The following is a 14,752-nucleotide window of genomic DNA, read 5'->3' as shown; positions in this document are numbered from 1 at the left end:
CATGGACCCCTTGTTTAATAGTATTGGCTCATGGCATAAAAAAGGTTAGGATGTGATGGTTTTTTGGGATATGGACCAAATGCAGACAAATGGTTTCAGATCCAGAGGGCACCTGGCTCAGTAGACATATGTTGGGCCGAAGGCTGGGTTTCCATGCTGTATCCGTGATGACGCAATGATTGGTTAAGGACTTAAAAGTCCATTTCAACCTAAAAATCAATCTAATTTAACAGTACAGGAATCAGAATTTAACAGTGAGTCTTATATGGAATATCACGTCACCAAGACTTGGTCAAAAGTGGTGGGGTTGAAGATTGTCACGGTGGCAAATAGTGAGGCTTAGGGACATTTCTGAAATGGAAGAGGTGAAGGAAAAACGATGGTCTCAGTGACAATGATCTGCCTTTCTGCATGAACATCAGGATGGTTGCCAGCATTACCATTCTCCCCTGTCCCACAGCAACTTGAGGTCATATTCCTCAGATTTATTGAATGATATACAAAGAAGTCATTTGACTCAACAAGTCAGTGTTGGCTCTCAGAGTCGTATTCCCCTAATGATTTCCCCAGGATCTCATCTTTCTCACATATCCATCAACTCCAGCAGGATTCTCCCTTCAGCCACCTACACACAATAACATAAGTAAACAGGATGCCATCCTGCTCGTCAAGCCTGCCCAACCAGCTAATATGATCATGCTGGCCTCAACTCTTCTGCTGTGCCAGTTCTCCATAACACTCAATTCCTGGATCTGATGTCGGGCCAGCAGAGCAGCAAGGATGAGGACAGAGTTCGAGGTCTGAGGATTGGTGTTTAAGGTTCTGTCATTGGAGTTTGAGGCTTGGAATTCAGGTTGATAATTAGGGTCTTCATTTGTCATCATTGGCAATCCCTGGATTGATACTGAAGATCTAAACCTGAGGAATGGGGCTTGTTTGGCATATTCTCATATCAGCAGCAACTGATTTGCAACGGGGGAGGTTGAAGGCTCAATGTCTACAAATCCAGCAGTCCTCTGGAGACTGGAGGCCGAAGAGACCAGCCTTTCCAGGGGTTAGACTACTAAGTATGTGAGTGAGGGAGGAACAGGGCTTGTTTTGTTGTTGTCACTTTGTCATCCTACAAAAAATAGTGGATATGGTCCAGGCTATCATGGGTAAAGTCCTCCCCACCACTGAGCACATCTACATGGAGTGTTGTCGCAGGAAAGCAGATTCCATCATCAGATACCTTACCATCCAGTTATGCTCTCTTCTCACTGCTGCCATCAGGAAGAAGGTAGAGGAGCCAAGGACTCACACTGCCAGTTTCAGAAACAGTTATTGCCCCTTGACCATTAGGCCATTTGGTCCAAACACTTAAACCAGAGGAGAGAACTTCACTTGTCCCATCATTGAAATGTTCCCACAATCTATGGATTCACTTTCGAGGACTCTTCATCTCATATTCTCAATATTTATTGTTTATTTATTATTATTATTTCTGTCTTTGTCTTTGCACACTGGTTGAATTTCTAAGTTAGTGCGGTCTTTTATTGATTATGGTTATTATTTTATCATGGATTTACTGAGTATGTCCACAAGAAAGTGAATCTCAGGGTTGTATATGGTGTACTTTGATAATAAATTTACTTAGAAGTTTTTTTTTGAACTTTGCTTAATATGTTCAGTTTTCTTGTGTTCTTTGTTCTGCATGAACATGCTCTGCTGGCACCAAAATGTATGGTGACACTTATAGGCTGTGCCCAGCACATCCTTGAGTATGTTGGCTGTTAATACAAACGGTGTATTTCACTGTATGTTTCCATAAGATCATAATACATTAGTAGCAGAATTATGCCATTTGGCCCAATTTAGACTGGTCTGCCACTCCAAGATGGCTGATCCATCTTCCCTCTCAACCTCATTCTCCTGCCTTCTCCCTGTAACCTTTGACATCCCGATTAATCAAGAAACTATCAAATCTCTACCCAATGACTTAGCCTGCACAGCCATCTGTGGCAATGAATTCCACAGACTCACTACCCTTTGGCTAAAGAAATTCCTTTTCTTTGCTCTAAATGGCTGTCCTATTCTGAGGCTGTGCCCACTGGTCCTAGAATCCCCCACTATATGAAACATCCTCTTCACATCCACTGTATCCAGACCTTTCAATATTTAGATAGATAGATAGATAGATAGATAGATAGATAGATACTTTATTCATCCCCATGGGGAAATTCAACTTTTTTTCCAATGTCCCATACACTTGTTGTAGCAAAACTAATTACATACAATACTTAACCCCAGGTTCAGAGGCATCAAATGCTCCTCCCACAAGGATTCTACATCTTCTGATCCAATGTCATCTCTTACTAAGGATTTGATTTCACTTTTTACCAAAAGAGCCACTCCATCTCCTCTGCCTACCTACTTGTCCTTTTGATGTACAAGTTATAAGTAAATTTGTATCTGAATGTGAATACATTGCAAACATATTTACTAATTACCCTTGGGGTAGAGAATTCCAGGGATTCACCACCTTCTGAGAGACAAAATTCCTATATTGTCAAAGCATCTCAAATCTCCCTTGTTAAGCCTCCTTCTCATCTTATATGTCTGAATAAGATCTCTTTCTTCTGAACTCCAGGGAATAAACACCTAAACATCTCAAAAAGCTGAAAGACCTAAGGATACATAAGTATCCTTATGAACAGATGAACTGCACCCTAGGGTTCTGAAAGAGATTGTAGAGGTAATAGCAATGATCTTTCAGAAATCATTGGACTCTAAAATGGTGCTAAAGGAGTGGAAAATGTCACTCTACGTTTTAAAAAAGGAAGAAGACAGCAGAAAAGAAATCATAGACAAGGTAGCCTGACCTCAGTGGTTGGGAAGATGTTGGGGATGAGATTATGGAGTACTTGGTGTCATGGGACAAGATAGGTCAAAATCAGCATGGCTTTCTTCAGGGAAAATCTTGCCTGACAAACCTATTGGAATTCTTTGAAGATATTACAAGTAGGATACATAAAAGGGATGCAGTGGATGTTGTATACTTGGACTTTCAGAAGGCCTTTGACAAGGTGCCACACATGAGGCTGCTTACCAAGTTAAGAGCCCATGGTATTACAAGAACAGTTCCTGGAATAGTAAGACCTTTGGCTGATTGGAAGGAGGCAGAAAGTGGGAAAAAAGGATCCTTTTCTAGTGACTAGTGGTGTTCTGCAGGGATCAGTGCTGGGATCACTTCTTTTTATGCTGTATATCAATGATTTATTTGATGGAATAGATGGCTTTGTTGCCAAGTTTGCAGAAGATTGGTGGGGGGAGGGTAGATAGTGTTGAGGAAACAGGTAGGCTGCAGAAGGACAAACAGATTTGGAGAATGGGCCAGAAAGTGGCAAATGAAGTACAAAGTTGGAAAATGCATGGTCATGCACTTTGGTAGAAGAAATAAATGTGCAGACTATTTTCTAAATGGAGAGAAAATCCAAAACTCTGAGATGCAAAGGGACTTAGGAGTCCTTGTGCAGAACCCCCTAAATATTAACTTGCAGGCTGAGTTAGTGTTGAGGAAGGCAAATGCATTCATTTCAAGGGTCTTAAAGGCAAGAGCAGGGAAGTGATGCTGAGGCTTCTAAGGCGCTGGTAAGGCCTCACCTTGAGAATTGTGAACAGTTTTGGGCTCCTTATCTGAGAAAAGAAGTGCTGGTATTGGAGAGGGTCCAGAGGCAGTTCAGAAGGATGAGGATGATTCTGGGAATGAAAAGGTTATCATACGAAGAACATTTGATGGCTCTGGGTCTGTAGATGCTGGAATTAGAAGGATGAGGTGGGATCTCATTGAAACCTTTCCACTGTTGAAAGGCCTAGACCGAATAGACGTGGAAAGGATATTTTCCATGCTAGGGGAGTCTAGGATAAGAGGGCACAGCCTCAGGATAGAGGGGTATTCATTTAAAACAGAGATGTAGAGAAATTTCTTTAGCCAGAGTGTGGTGAATTTCTGGAACAGACACAAAATGTTGAAGGAACTCAGCAGGCCAGGCAGGTCTCGGCCCCAAAATGTTGACTGTACTTTTTTCCATAGATGCTTCCTGGCCTCCTCCAGCATTTTGTGTGTGTTGCTTGGATTTCTAGCATTGCAGATTTTCTCTTGTTTATGAATTTGTGGAATTTGTTACCACATGCAGCTGTGGAGGCCAGGTTATTGGGTGTATTTAAGGCAGAGCTTGATAGGTTCTTGATTGGACTTGGCATCAGTTACAGGGAGAAGGCTGGGGAATGCAGTTGAGGAGGGGGTAAAAGAAGGATCAGCCATGATTGAATGGTGAAACAGACTCGATGGGCCAATTGGCCTAACTCTGCTCCTATGCTTTATAGTCCAACCTCTTTCGACACTGCAACCCACTTACCTGAGGAATGATTCTGATGAATCTCCTTTGGGCCATCCATAATGCTACTATATCCTTCCTTAGGTAAAGAAGCCAAAACTGTGTTCAATATTTCAAGTATGAAATCGTATCTCAACCTCTCTATCCTTAAACTCTAACTCCTGTGCAATAAAGACCAACATTTTGCCTGACTTTTTAGTAATAATGCATTTGCCTGCTAACTTTTTATGATTCTTGAATATGCAGGGAAAAGAGGGGTATGGATACTCTACATACAGAAGAAATTAGTTTAGTTAGATATTTAATCATTAGTTTAATTAGTTTGACACACATTGTAGTCTGAAGGGCCTGCCTTTTCCCTTACAGTTCTGTGTTCTGTCTTTGTGCTCTAGAATACCTTAATCCAATTGAACTTCACTCTTCATTCAGAGATTAAGTCACCCTTTAATTTCTCTTACCAAAGTGCATGAGTTCACAGTTTTCCACATTTCACTCATTTGCCAGGTTTCAGTCACACAATCTATCTAAATCCAAGAGAAGAATCAAAATGTCCTCATTGCTGATGCCCTTCCACCTATTCTTGTCCCATCAACAAACTTGGAAACCTTATACTTCATCTCTTCCTCAGGGTCATTAATGTAAATCGTAAGCGATTGGAGGCCAAGAACTGATCACAGCTACATCCCTTCAACCGAAAAGAACCCATTTATTGAACTCTTTGTTTTCAATCCATGTTAAGAGAAACACATATTATACAGATGCTGGATATGTGAGCAACAAACACAAAATGCGGGAGGAACTCAACAGGTCAGGCAGCAATCCATGCTAATGCACATGCCTCAGTACCTTGGGCTCCTAATATATGCATCTGCTTCTTACGTGGCACCTTATCACATTCCTTTTGGAAATATAAATGCTGTAAATCTACTGCTTCTCTCTTTCAAATCTCCTGTTACATCCTCAAAGAATTCAAACAAAATGTGATAAACAGAATTTGCTTTTTACAAAGCCATCTTGAATTGGTTTAATTACAGTCAGCTTTCATAATTGATCAATTATTTCCTCTTGATTATTGACTCCAGCAACTTGCCAACAGTACACGTTCAACTAATTGGTTTAGAGTTTTCCACCTTTTTTCCTCCACTTAAGAAAAAGGGAGAAACACTGATTGTTCTCTGTTTTCTAATCTTCTAGTACCCCCCTGGAATTTAGTGAATTTTTAAAAAATCCAACCATTGGGCAGGTCTGGATCTATTTTTACCTTTATTTAATCCAGTAAGCCGGTGAGGTAGCAGTATAGGATTCTAAAGAGATATACCCAACTGGCAGTGCATACAGAACCACCTCCAACACAGAATTTAGCCGCACCAAAGTTGAAAGTTCGCCAACCGAACAAAAACAACCAGATAGTTAGTTATCAACCCTAATTAGTTAATTAATTATCACAGCTACGGTAAATCCCTTAAAGATCTCATCACTGAAATAATTTTCTAGTTACCAGCTACTTCATACAGATTGATTCACCATCTTAAGTGCCAACTAGTTAGAATGCATTCCAGTCCAGACTAGATGCTGTAGGTTTTGTTCAGAAGAGAGATGAGGTTCTAATCTGATGAGTAAGTGACAGTATTCTCCAAATCGCTGCTGTCTGAAAGGCTGTGATTTTGAATTCAAGCTGCAGTAGTTGACACATTTTCCTCTCTGACTGAGAACAATGGGACCAGCTCCATCTTCCAACCAGCTGATTAGCTTCTGTATGACATTAACTGGGTAAAGAGCACAAAAAATCTTTGCACTGTGCTTCTGATTAGCATGGCTATCTACCTTTCTCCACAGCGTAATGAAGTATCTCATTTTACCATTTGCAATCAAGACTAAGTGCCTTATCTTGCACTGACTGCTGCCTGACCTCGCTCTACTTCTGCAAGCCTAAACCCAGCCTGCAGCAAAGTAGCAAATTCTCTAGATTATCTATGCTCAGAACTATTCTGACCTCCACAACGGTGTTTTCCTCCTACATATAATTTTGGCATACAGACCTGGCCTCATCACCGACACATACACAATTATAAGTCCAATCTCCCTTCCACTCAACATGAACTTTCTCAGCACTTTGACCACCTGTGCATTCCCAAATTTCAGTATTCCACACCCCCTGGCCATGCTCACACCTACACCCTAGATTTCATCCATAAATCATAATTATAAATCAGTACTTTTCCTACAATGAATTGTGTGATTATGCAACCTCAGGTAGCATTTTTTCCAAAGCATACATGATTGCTCTTCCACCGTAAGCTACTACCTCGCACTGTCCTTCGCAATGTTCAGTTGCTAGTTTTACGTCCATTCTGTAAACTTAAGTTGCAGTCACCCATATTAACACAGCACAGTACAAACCCTTTGGCCTGCTATATTGTGCCAGTCTTTTAACCTACTCTAAGTTCAATCTAACCCTTCCCTCCTATGTACCCTCCCTATTTCTTTCATCTGTGTGTCTGTCTAAGAGTTTCTTAAAAGCTCCTAATGTATCAGCCTCTACCACCACTCCTGACAGGGCATTCCATGCATCCACCACTCTCTGTGTAAAAACACACTGACATCCCTCCTGTACTTTCCTCCAATCACTTTAAAATTATGTCCCTCATACTGACCATTTTCACTCTAGGAAAAAGTCTCTGGCTATCCACTCGCTTTAAGCCTCTTCTCATCTTGTCACCTCTAGCAAAGCACCACTCATCCTCCTTTGCTCCCAACAAAAGCCCTTGCTCACTCATCCTATCCTCATAAGGCATGCTCTTGAGTCATAGGTGGAGCTGGCAGACGATAGGTGGTTCCAGGTGACGAGGGGTGACAGGCAATTCGAGGAAAGAGCAGCAACAGAGGCTGAGATGTTGTAGGTGGAGGCAACAAGCGGCTGAAGTTGTTGGAATCTAATAGGAAATGAAGGTGGAGGATAGAACCAAATAAATGAGGTGGATGGGCAGTTGGGAACAGTAGGGGGAGAGGACCATTTGGGGGAAGTATGTAGGAAATGAACAGATGAAATGAATGGAGGAGAAGAATGAAACAGGGTTGAGTGGGTGTAAGAGAAGCAGAGTAAATTGAGGAGAGAGAGAAAAAGGACAGAGGGAGAGCAGGTGACTGGAAACTGGAGAATTCACTGAGTTATAGACTCCACAGATATAATTTGAAGTGCTTTTCCTCTAGGTTGAATTTAGCTTCACCCTGTTAGTGGAGAAGGCTGAGGACAGACAGGCTGGTGTGGGAATAAGGAGGGGAATTAAAAAGGCCATGGTGGTCTCACCAGTGTGGAGGAGGCACAAACAAATCGGAGAAGGAGTATGTGAATGTTGTTTACCTGGATGGGCTGTTTAGGACATTGGATTGTGGTAAGGGAGAAGGTGTTGGGATAGGTGCTACACCCTTCTCAGGTACAGGGGATAGTGCCCAGGGAAGAACAGATTGTGGAGTTACAGAGAGAGTGATCCCTGTGAAATGCAGGAGAGGGTGTGAAGAGGAATATGTGGCTGGTGATGAGATCACGTTGTAGATGGCAGAAATATTGAAGGAGGATGTGTTAGATGTGCAGACTGGTGGGGATAAAAGGTGAGGACCAGGGGAATTCTGTCACAGTTTTGTAGGGGAGGGTTATAATGAGGTTAAGAGCAGAAGTGTGGGAAATAGAAGAGATGAGGGTGAGGGCTCCATCAAGGAAAAGGATATGGAGGATCAGGAGATCAGTGCTGAGTGTATAAATAAGTTAGGGCACTTAGAGTCAAGAAGGAGGAAGATTTAGGCCTCCTAATGAATATTAAGGTGGATAAGTCCCCAGGGCCTAATGGGCCAGATTATTGAAGGAGGCAAGAGACAAGATTGCTGGGCCCTTGATCAGTATCTTTGTGTCCTCTGTAGCCATGGGCGAGATCCTGGAGGACTAGCAAGTGGGTAATATTGTACCTCCATCTAAGAAAGGAACGAGGGAAAATCCTGAGACCTATAGACCGGTAAGTCTCACATCAGTTGTAGGTAAATTACTGAAGAAAATTCTTAGGAATAGGATATATGAGCATTTGGAAATCCATGGCCTAATTGGGGAGAGCTTTGTGTGTGGCAGGTTATGCCTCACCAACTTGATTGAGTATTTTGACATGGTGACAAGAGAGATTGATGAGGGTAGAGCAGTGGATGTTATCTACATGGATGCTGCATCATGGGAGATTAATCCAGAAGATTAAAACGCATGGGATCTGCCGTGAGTTGGCTGTTTAGATTAGACTTATTTGAGCTGGAGGTCTATAATTAGTGGAGCTTGGCTGGGATCTATGCTGGGACCTCTGTTGCTTGTGATGTATATAAACGACCTGGATGAAAATGTAGGTGGGTGGGTTAGTAAATTTGTGGATGATACCAAGATTGGTGGAGTTGTGGATAGTGTAGAAAACTGGCAAAGAATACAGCGTGATATAGATCAGTTGCAGATATGGGCTGAGAAGTGGCAGAAGGAGTTTAACCCAGATAAATGTGAGATATTATATTTTGGTGGGGCAAAAGCAAGGAGTCAGGACAAGGTCCTTAACAGTGTTGTCCTTAGCAGTGTTGCTAAGCAGAGAGATCTTGGGATCCAAGTTCACAGCTCCTTGAAAGTGGCTACACAGGCCAATAAGGTGATTGAGAAGGCTTATGGAATGCTTGGTTTTATTAGTCAAAGTGTTGAGTTCAAAAGTCAGGTGGTTATGTTGCAACTTTATAGAACTCTGGTTTGGCCACATCTAGAGTACTGTGTACAGTTCTGATCACCCCTCTATAGGATGGATGTGGAGGCTTAGGAGAGGGTGCAACAAGGTTTACCAGGATGCTGCCTGGTTTAGAGGGCATGTGCTATCACAAGAGGCTGGAATAACTTAGGTTGTTTTCTCTGGAGCGTCGGAGGCTGATAGAGGTTTTCACAATTATGAGAGGCAGAGATAGAGTGGATAGAGACTATCAGTTTCCCAGGGTTGAAATGTCTAATACCAGAGGGCATGCTTTGAAGGTAAGATAGGGCAGGTTCAAGGGGGATGTGAGGGGTAAGTTTTTTATTCAGAGAGCCATGGATGCCTGGAAAGCACTACCTGATATGGTGGTAGAGACAAAGCCTTTCAATAGGCACAGGGATGTAAGGAAGATGGAAGGATATGAACATGGTGTAGGTAGGAGGGTATTTTTGATTTGCTTTTTAGCTGGTTGGCACAATATAGTGGGCCAAATGGCCTGTTCCTGTGCTTTGCTATGTTCTAACAGAGGGAAGCAAACCCCATTTTCTGAAAAGATAGGGCATTTCAATGTCCTCATCGAGAAGACTAATGTGGTGGAGACAGAAAAACTCAGAGAAACTCGGGGTGGAAGGAGGTATGCAAGTTAATGTAGCTGTTGGAATCAGTGGGTCCGTAGCAAATATCAGTGGATAGTCTGTTTCCTGAGATGGAAACAGAGCATTCAAGAAAGGGTAGAGAGGTGTGGAAAATGGTTGGAGTGGATCCGAGGACAAGGTGGAAATTGGCAGAGAAATTAGTGAAATTGATAAATCCCATATGGGTGCAGGAAGCAGCACCAATGTAGTTATCAACATAATAGAGAAAGGTAGGTGTGAATCATGGACTGTACCACAAAGGCAGGTCTAGGTAGAGCTCACATGAGTGCCACCAGCTATAGCTTTGATTTGAGAGGAATCAAAGGAGAAGTTGTTTAGAGTGAGCATAAGTCTCACTAGGAGGAAGAAGGCATTAGTAGAGGGGAACTGGTTGGATCTGGGTTCTAGAAAGGAACAGAGAGCACTAAGGTCTCCATGAAGGGGACAGAAGTACGTAGGGACTATATGTCCATTGTAAAGATGAGGCAATGCACCAAATGTTTGTGCATCTATGGTCATGGAGCTGATGAAGCTCCTCTTGTCTCTGAGGATTAGATGGGTCACAAGGAACACTTCATCAGACCGACACAGTTCACAGCCTCATTTCTCTTCATTCCTGCTGGCTCACCTTGCTGCAGCAGACATCTTATTCGGTGCTCAGCCTGCCTGCCCTCAACCATCCCGAGATCTCGAACCATGTGATCTTGTGGTGTTTGCTTCCTTTCTCAAGGGCTCATAGAATCTTGAAAATGTCATAAGACAGAAGGCAGATACTTGGTGCACTGTGCCTGTGCTGGCTAAGAAAGAGTACCTGTCCAATCCCAGGTCTTGGCTCTTAGTCATGTTGGTTCTTGAACATAAAACATTCCTCTGAACGCTTTACTAAATGCGATGAAAGTTCTGCCAAATTTACCACACATACAGATGGTGATTCCAGATCCTGAATTAAAATTCTCCAGCCCTGGCATCTTGTCCATGAATTCTCTCTGGTGATATCCTAAACTCCTTGCAGTGTGGTGAACAGACATGTGGCAACTCACTAGCTATGGCCAAAATCAAGAGGATATGGCTTTAAGGTAAGGGGAGGGAAGTTCAAGGGGGATATTAGAGGAAGGTTTTTCACTCAGAGAGTGGTTGGTCCGTGGAATGCACTGCCTGAGTCAGTGGTGGAGGCAGACATATAGTGAAGTTTAAGAGACTAATAGACAGGTATATGGAGGAATTTAAGGTGGGGGGGTTATATGTGAGGCAAGGTTTGAGGGACAGCACAACATTGTGGGCCAGAGGGCCTGTAATGTGCTGTACTATTCTATGTTCTATAACTGGGGTCATATAACGACAGCCCAATTTCTTTGTAATCTTTTCCTATGTTTAAGCTAATAAAGAAAAAAATCTTCATTCTACACATTTTAAACAGTTCATTCAACTTGGAGAAATCACCCACATACCTTCTGCTGGCCACTTACTGCTAATATGCACAAGAATCCTGACTGCATTTTCTGATTTTGATGAAAGTGATTGAAGCTTATTGCAGCTACCATCACCCTATCAGGTATTAGTTGACCCAGGGATCAAAGCCATGACTCTTAGATCCTCACTGTACAATGAATGCATAAACTAAACTCTTGGGGCAGGTCTTGGTTGTGTTTTCAGTCAGGGAATAGATTGAAACAGCAAGACTGATTCCATTTAATTGGTAAATACTAATTATTGAGAGGGCCATGAGCTATTAACCCTCCCAATGGACGGATGTAAATCTAGTGAATAAAAATGCTAAGAAGCCTTTGAATGCATCTTACAAATTATACTTCAGGATAATTATTTATGCAGCCTTGTAACCTTCAAATAGATCTTCAGTTCTGGGTTCAGAACATTGACTAAGAATACAATATTGGCAGGAAAGTGAAAGCAGAAGCAGTATGTTAGTCATCAGCAGCTTATAGCTTTTTGTTGGTCCCTTGGTGGAAGGGGCCAATCTGTTTTCCTCAGAAAGTTTGCTTGCTTGTTTCATTTATAGATGAGCAATGTAGCCTGTGTTATAATAGAGCACCGGTAGAGGGGAAGTGTGTCCACCAGCATTCTCACCTCTCAGTCACAAGCTATTGGACTCCGATGACAATCCAGACACTTAAACATATAAGCAAAGCTGACAGTCAAATGACTTTCTTCTGCACCCCATCCAAAGCCTTTCCATCTTTCCTGAAGAATGGTTCCCAAGAAATGGACACTATCCTCCTGTTATAACCCAAGTAGTGATTTGTAAAGGCTTCTCATGACTTCCTTATTCCTGTAACCCATCTATAAAGCCCAGGACCCTTTGCTCTTTTAGTCAGTTTCTCAACCTCTGCAGCTTCTTCCAACTCCGATTCAGATTCATAATCGTTTATTTATCACGTACAGTCGGCCCTCCTTATCTGCGGATTCCGTGTGCGCGGATTCAACCATCCGCGGATCAGGAAAACCTGAAAGTTCTCTCTCCAGCATGCGTTGTTTGAGCATGTACAGACTATTTTTTCTTGTCATTATTCCCTAAACAATACAGTATAACAACTATTTATATAGCATTTACATTGTATTAGGTTTTATAAGTAATCTAGAAATGACTTAAAAGTACAGGCAGTCCCCGGGTTATGAATGAATTCCATTCCCGAGTCCGTCTTTAAGCCGGATTTGAGGTTGGAACAGGTACATCCGGTATTATTTAGTGTCAGTTAGTCAAACATACATATTTTACCTTTCTATGCATATAAAACACAAGAAACATACGTATTTCAATAATTAAACCACTGCATTGCTTAGTAATAATTGTAGCTTTCATCGGGGCAGGGCCTTTCACATGTTGCATTAAAATTGTTCCGATCGTTGACCGACTGTAGCCTAACGCTTTTCCAATGACTAATGACGTTTCACCTCTTTCCGATCGCATTATTACTTCCACCTTATTTTCAAATCGTGATCATGATTATTTTCGTGAACAGAAACACTGCAGATTCAGAGCTGAACTGCTGGGTCCTAATGTCCATTGCACTGAGATATGTTAAATAAGGGACTTGAGCATCCGTGTTTTTTGGTATCCGTGGGGGGGGTCTCGGAACCAATCCATCAAAACATACAGAGAAACGTGTTAACAACTAACACAACCTAAGGATGTGCTAGGAGTGGTAAACTACGTATACCTGTCTGGACACGCCCCTCTGCTGACTGCTCGTGTGGCTCCTCCCACAGACCCCTGTATAAAGGCGATTTGAGGCACTGCTCCTCCCTCAGTCTCCGAGAAGCTGTGCTCCGTTTTGCTGCTAATAAAGGCCTATCGTTCGCCTCCTGTCTCTGAGAGTTATTGATGGTGCATCACTAGGGCAGCCTGCAAGCATTGCCAATGTAGCATGCACACAATGTTCAGCAGAATGAGCTATGCACGGATACTTCCACATCCATGTTTCAGATTGACAAGCTGTGACCTCTGGTATAAATTGTCTCTTCTCATTCTTTCCATGAAAACATAGTACTTCACATTTTTCAGCAGTAAATTCATCTGCCGCCTCCGCCCATCCACATTTCCTTGAAGTCAGAACTTGCCCTTTTGTTAAGGAAGCATTGCGACTGGCCAGTCTGGATTTAACTGTCCTGTCAGGAACTTCAGCAGACTGACCATTACAACAGTAATCAGCTCTCTTTATTTTTTTTGAAGGAAGTGTGAAATGGCTTGTGATGCAGAAGATGCAAGTTGAGGAACATCATTTATCAAAGCAGTTCGCCCAAAGTATCCCAAAGTATCCTGGCTGCACGTCATTCTGCCGTATGAAGCCTGATCTTACAATGTTAAGTGTGTGAAAAATACACGCAAGTTTGTGATGACATCTACAGACAGTCATTAGAACCAGGCTTAGAACATAAACCTGGAGACCCAGCAGCTGAGCACTTTCACCCCTGGCTTCCTCCAGTTACATTGCTCAATGAATTCCCAAACTGAGAGCTACAGCAACAGCAGCAAACAGAGACACTGGTGGTGGGTAAAGAGGGAGGGGAAAGGGGTAGTGAGGGAGGGAGGGAAAAATGGAGAAAGGGGGAGTGAGAGGAGGGAATGGGGAGAGGATAGGGAAGGGGAGTGAGGGAGGAGAATGGGGAAGATGGGTGAGAGAGGGGAGAAGGGGAGCAGGGCAAGGAAAGGGAAGGAGGGAAAAGGGAGAGATGTTGGGAAAAGAGTTAATGATGAGGAGCAAGGGAGGGGAAAGGGGGGGTGAGGGTGTGTAGAAAGGCAGCACCAAAGAATCCACCTTTCTATTTTGTGAAGCTCCTCTGCTAATTCCTTGAATGCTAACACTGCTTCATCTGTCCTTCCTTCCCAATGGTTACAGGGCCAGTGGAGGCTCTCTGATGGTCAGCTGCAGTGTGCGTTCAAGAAGCATCTCCTGATTCCTGGATCTAGGTGCTTTCACAGCACTGAGCAGTGTTTGGACAAAGCTCAACAACGAGCTTCCCGTTGGCCAATAGACTTCTGATTTCTGAACTGAGCACAGATTTAGTCAAGGATCTGTGCTTTATTGATAGTCAAACCAGCCAGTGTTTGACATTTATTATGTTTCCAAACTCAAGAACACCCCAAAACTATCAAATGTATTTATATCAACTCAATTTACACAAAGATAAATTGTGAATTTTACGGAGCTCTCTCTCTGGGTGTGAGCTCTCTCCACACCCAGAAATATTGGTGGCCAGCAATGGGATAATTCGAGACATCCTCGCCTGCCTCCCCCCCATATTCAGGGGTGAATGTCAGTGAATGTGCTGGTCTCTCTGTGCAATATTCCAGGAGCATAGACAATCCCACTCATGCTAATGTAATTTGTTTATTGGACAGAGGTGGATTTAACTAACAAAGTTGCTTCCTGACACTACACCTCAATCAGTTTTAGAACTTCCCCACATTGATGGATTAAAGTTTTTGATGGTGTTGTTTTAAGATTTCAAGCTCATTAACATTAAA

General features: G+C 42.6%; 1 protein-coding gene across 8 annotated transcripts in view; it reads right to left on the bottom strand.

Annotated features, from left to right (window-relative positions):
* cacna2d2a (calcium channel, voltage-dependent, alpha 2/delta subunit 2a) overlaps window positions 1-14,752 on the bottom strand; it is a 904,752-nt gene that overhangs the window by 231,944 nt on the left and 658,056 nt on the right. The window lies entirely within an intron of this gene.

The sequence above is a fragment of the Hemitrygon akajei genome, chromosome 19 (genome assembly GCF_048418815.1).
Source record: "Hemitrygon akajei chromosome 19, sHemAka1.3, whole genome shotgun sequence".
In the NCBI taxonomy this organism is placed as follows: domain Eukaryota; kingdom Metazoa; phylum Chordata; class Chondrichthyes; order Myliobatiformes; family Dasyatidae; genus Hemitrygon; species Hemitrygon akajei.
The sequence above is the reverse complement of the archived record's forward strand: the minus strand, read 5'-3'. Positions and strand labels throughout refer to the sequence as shown.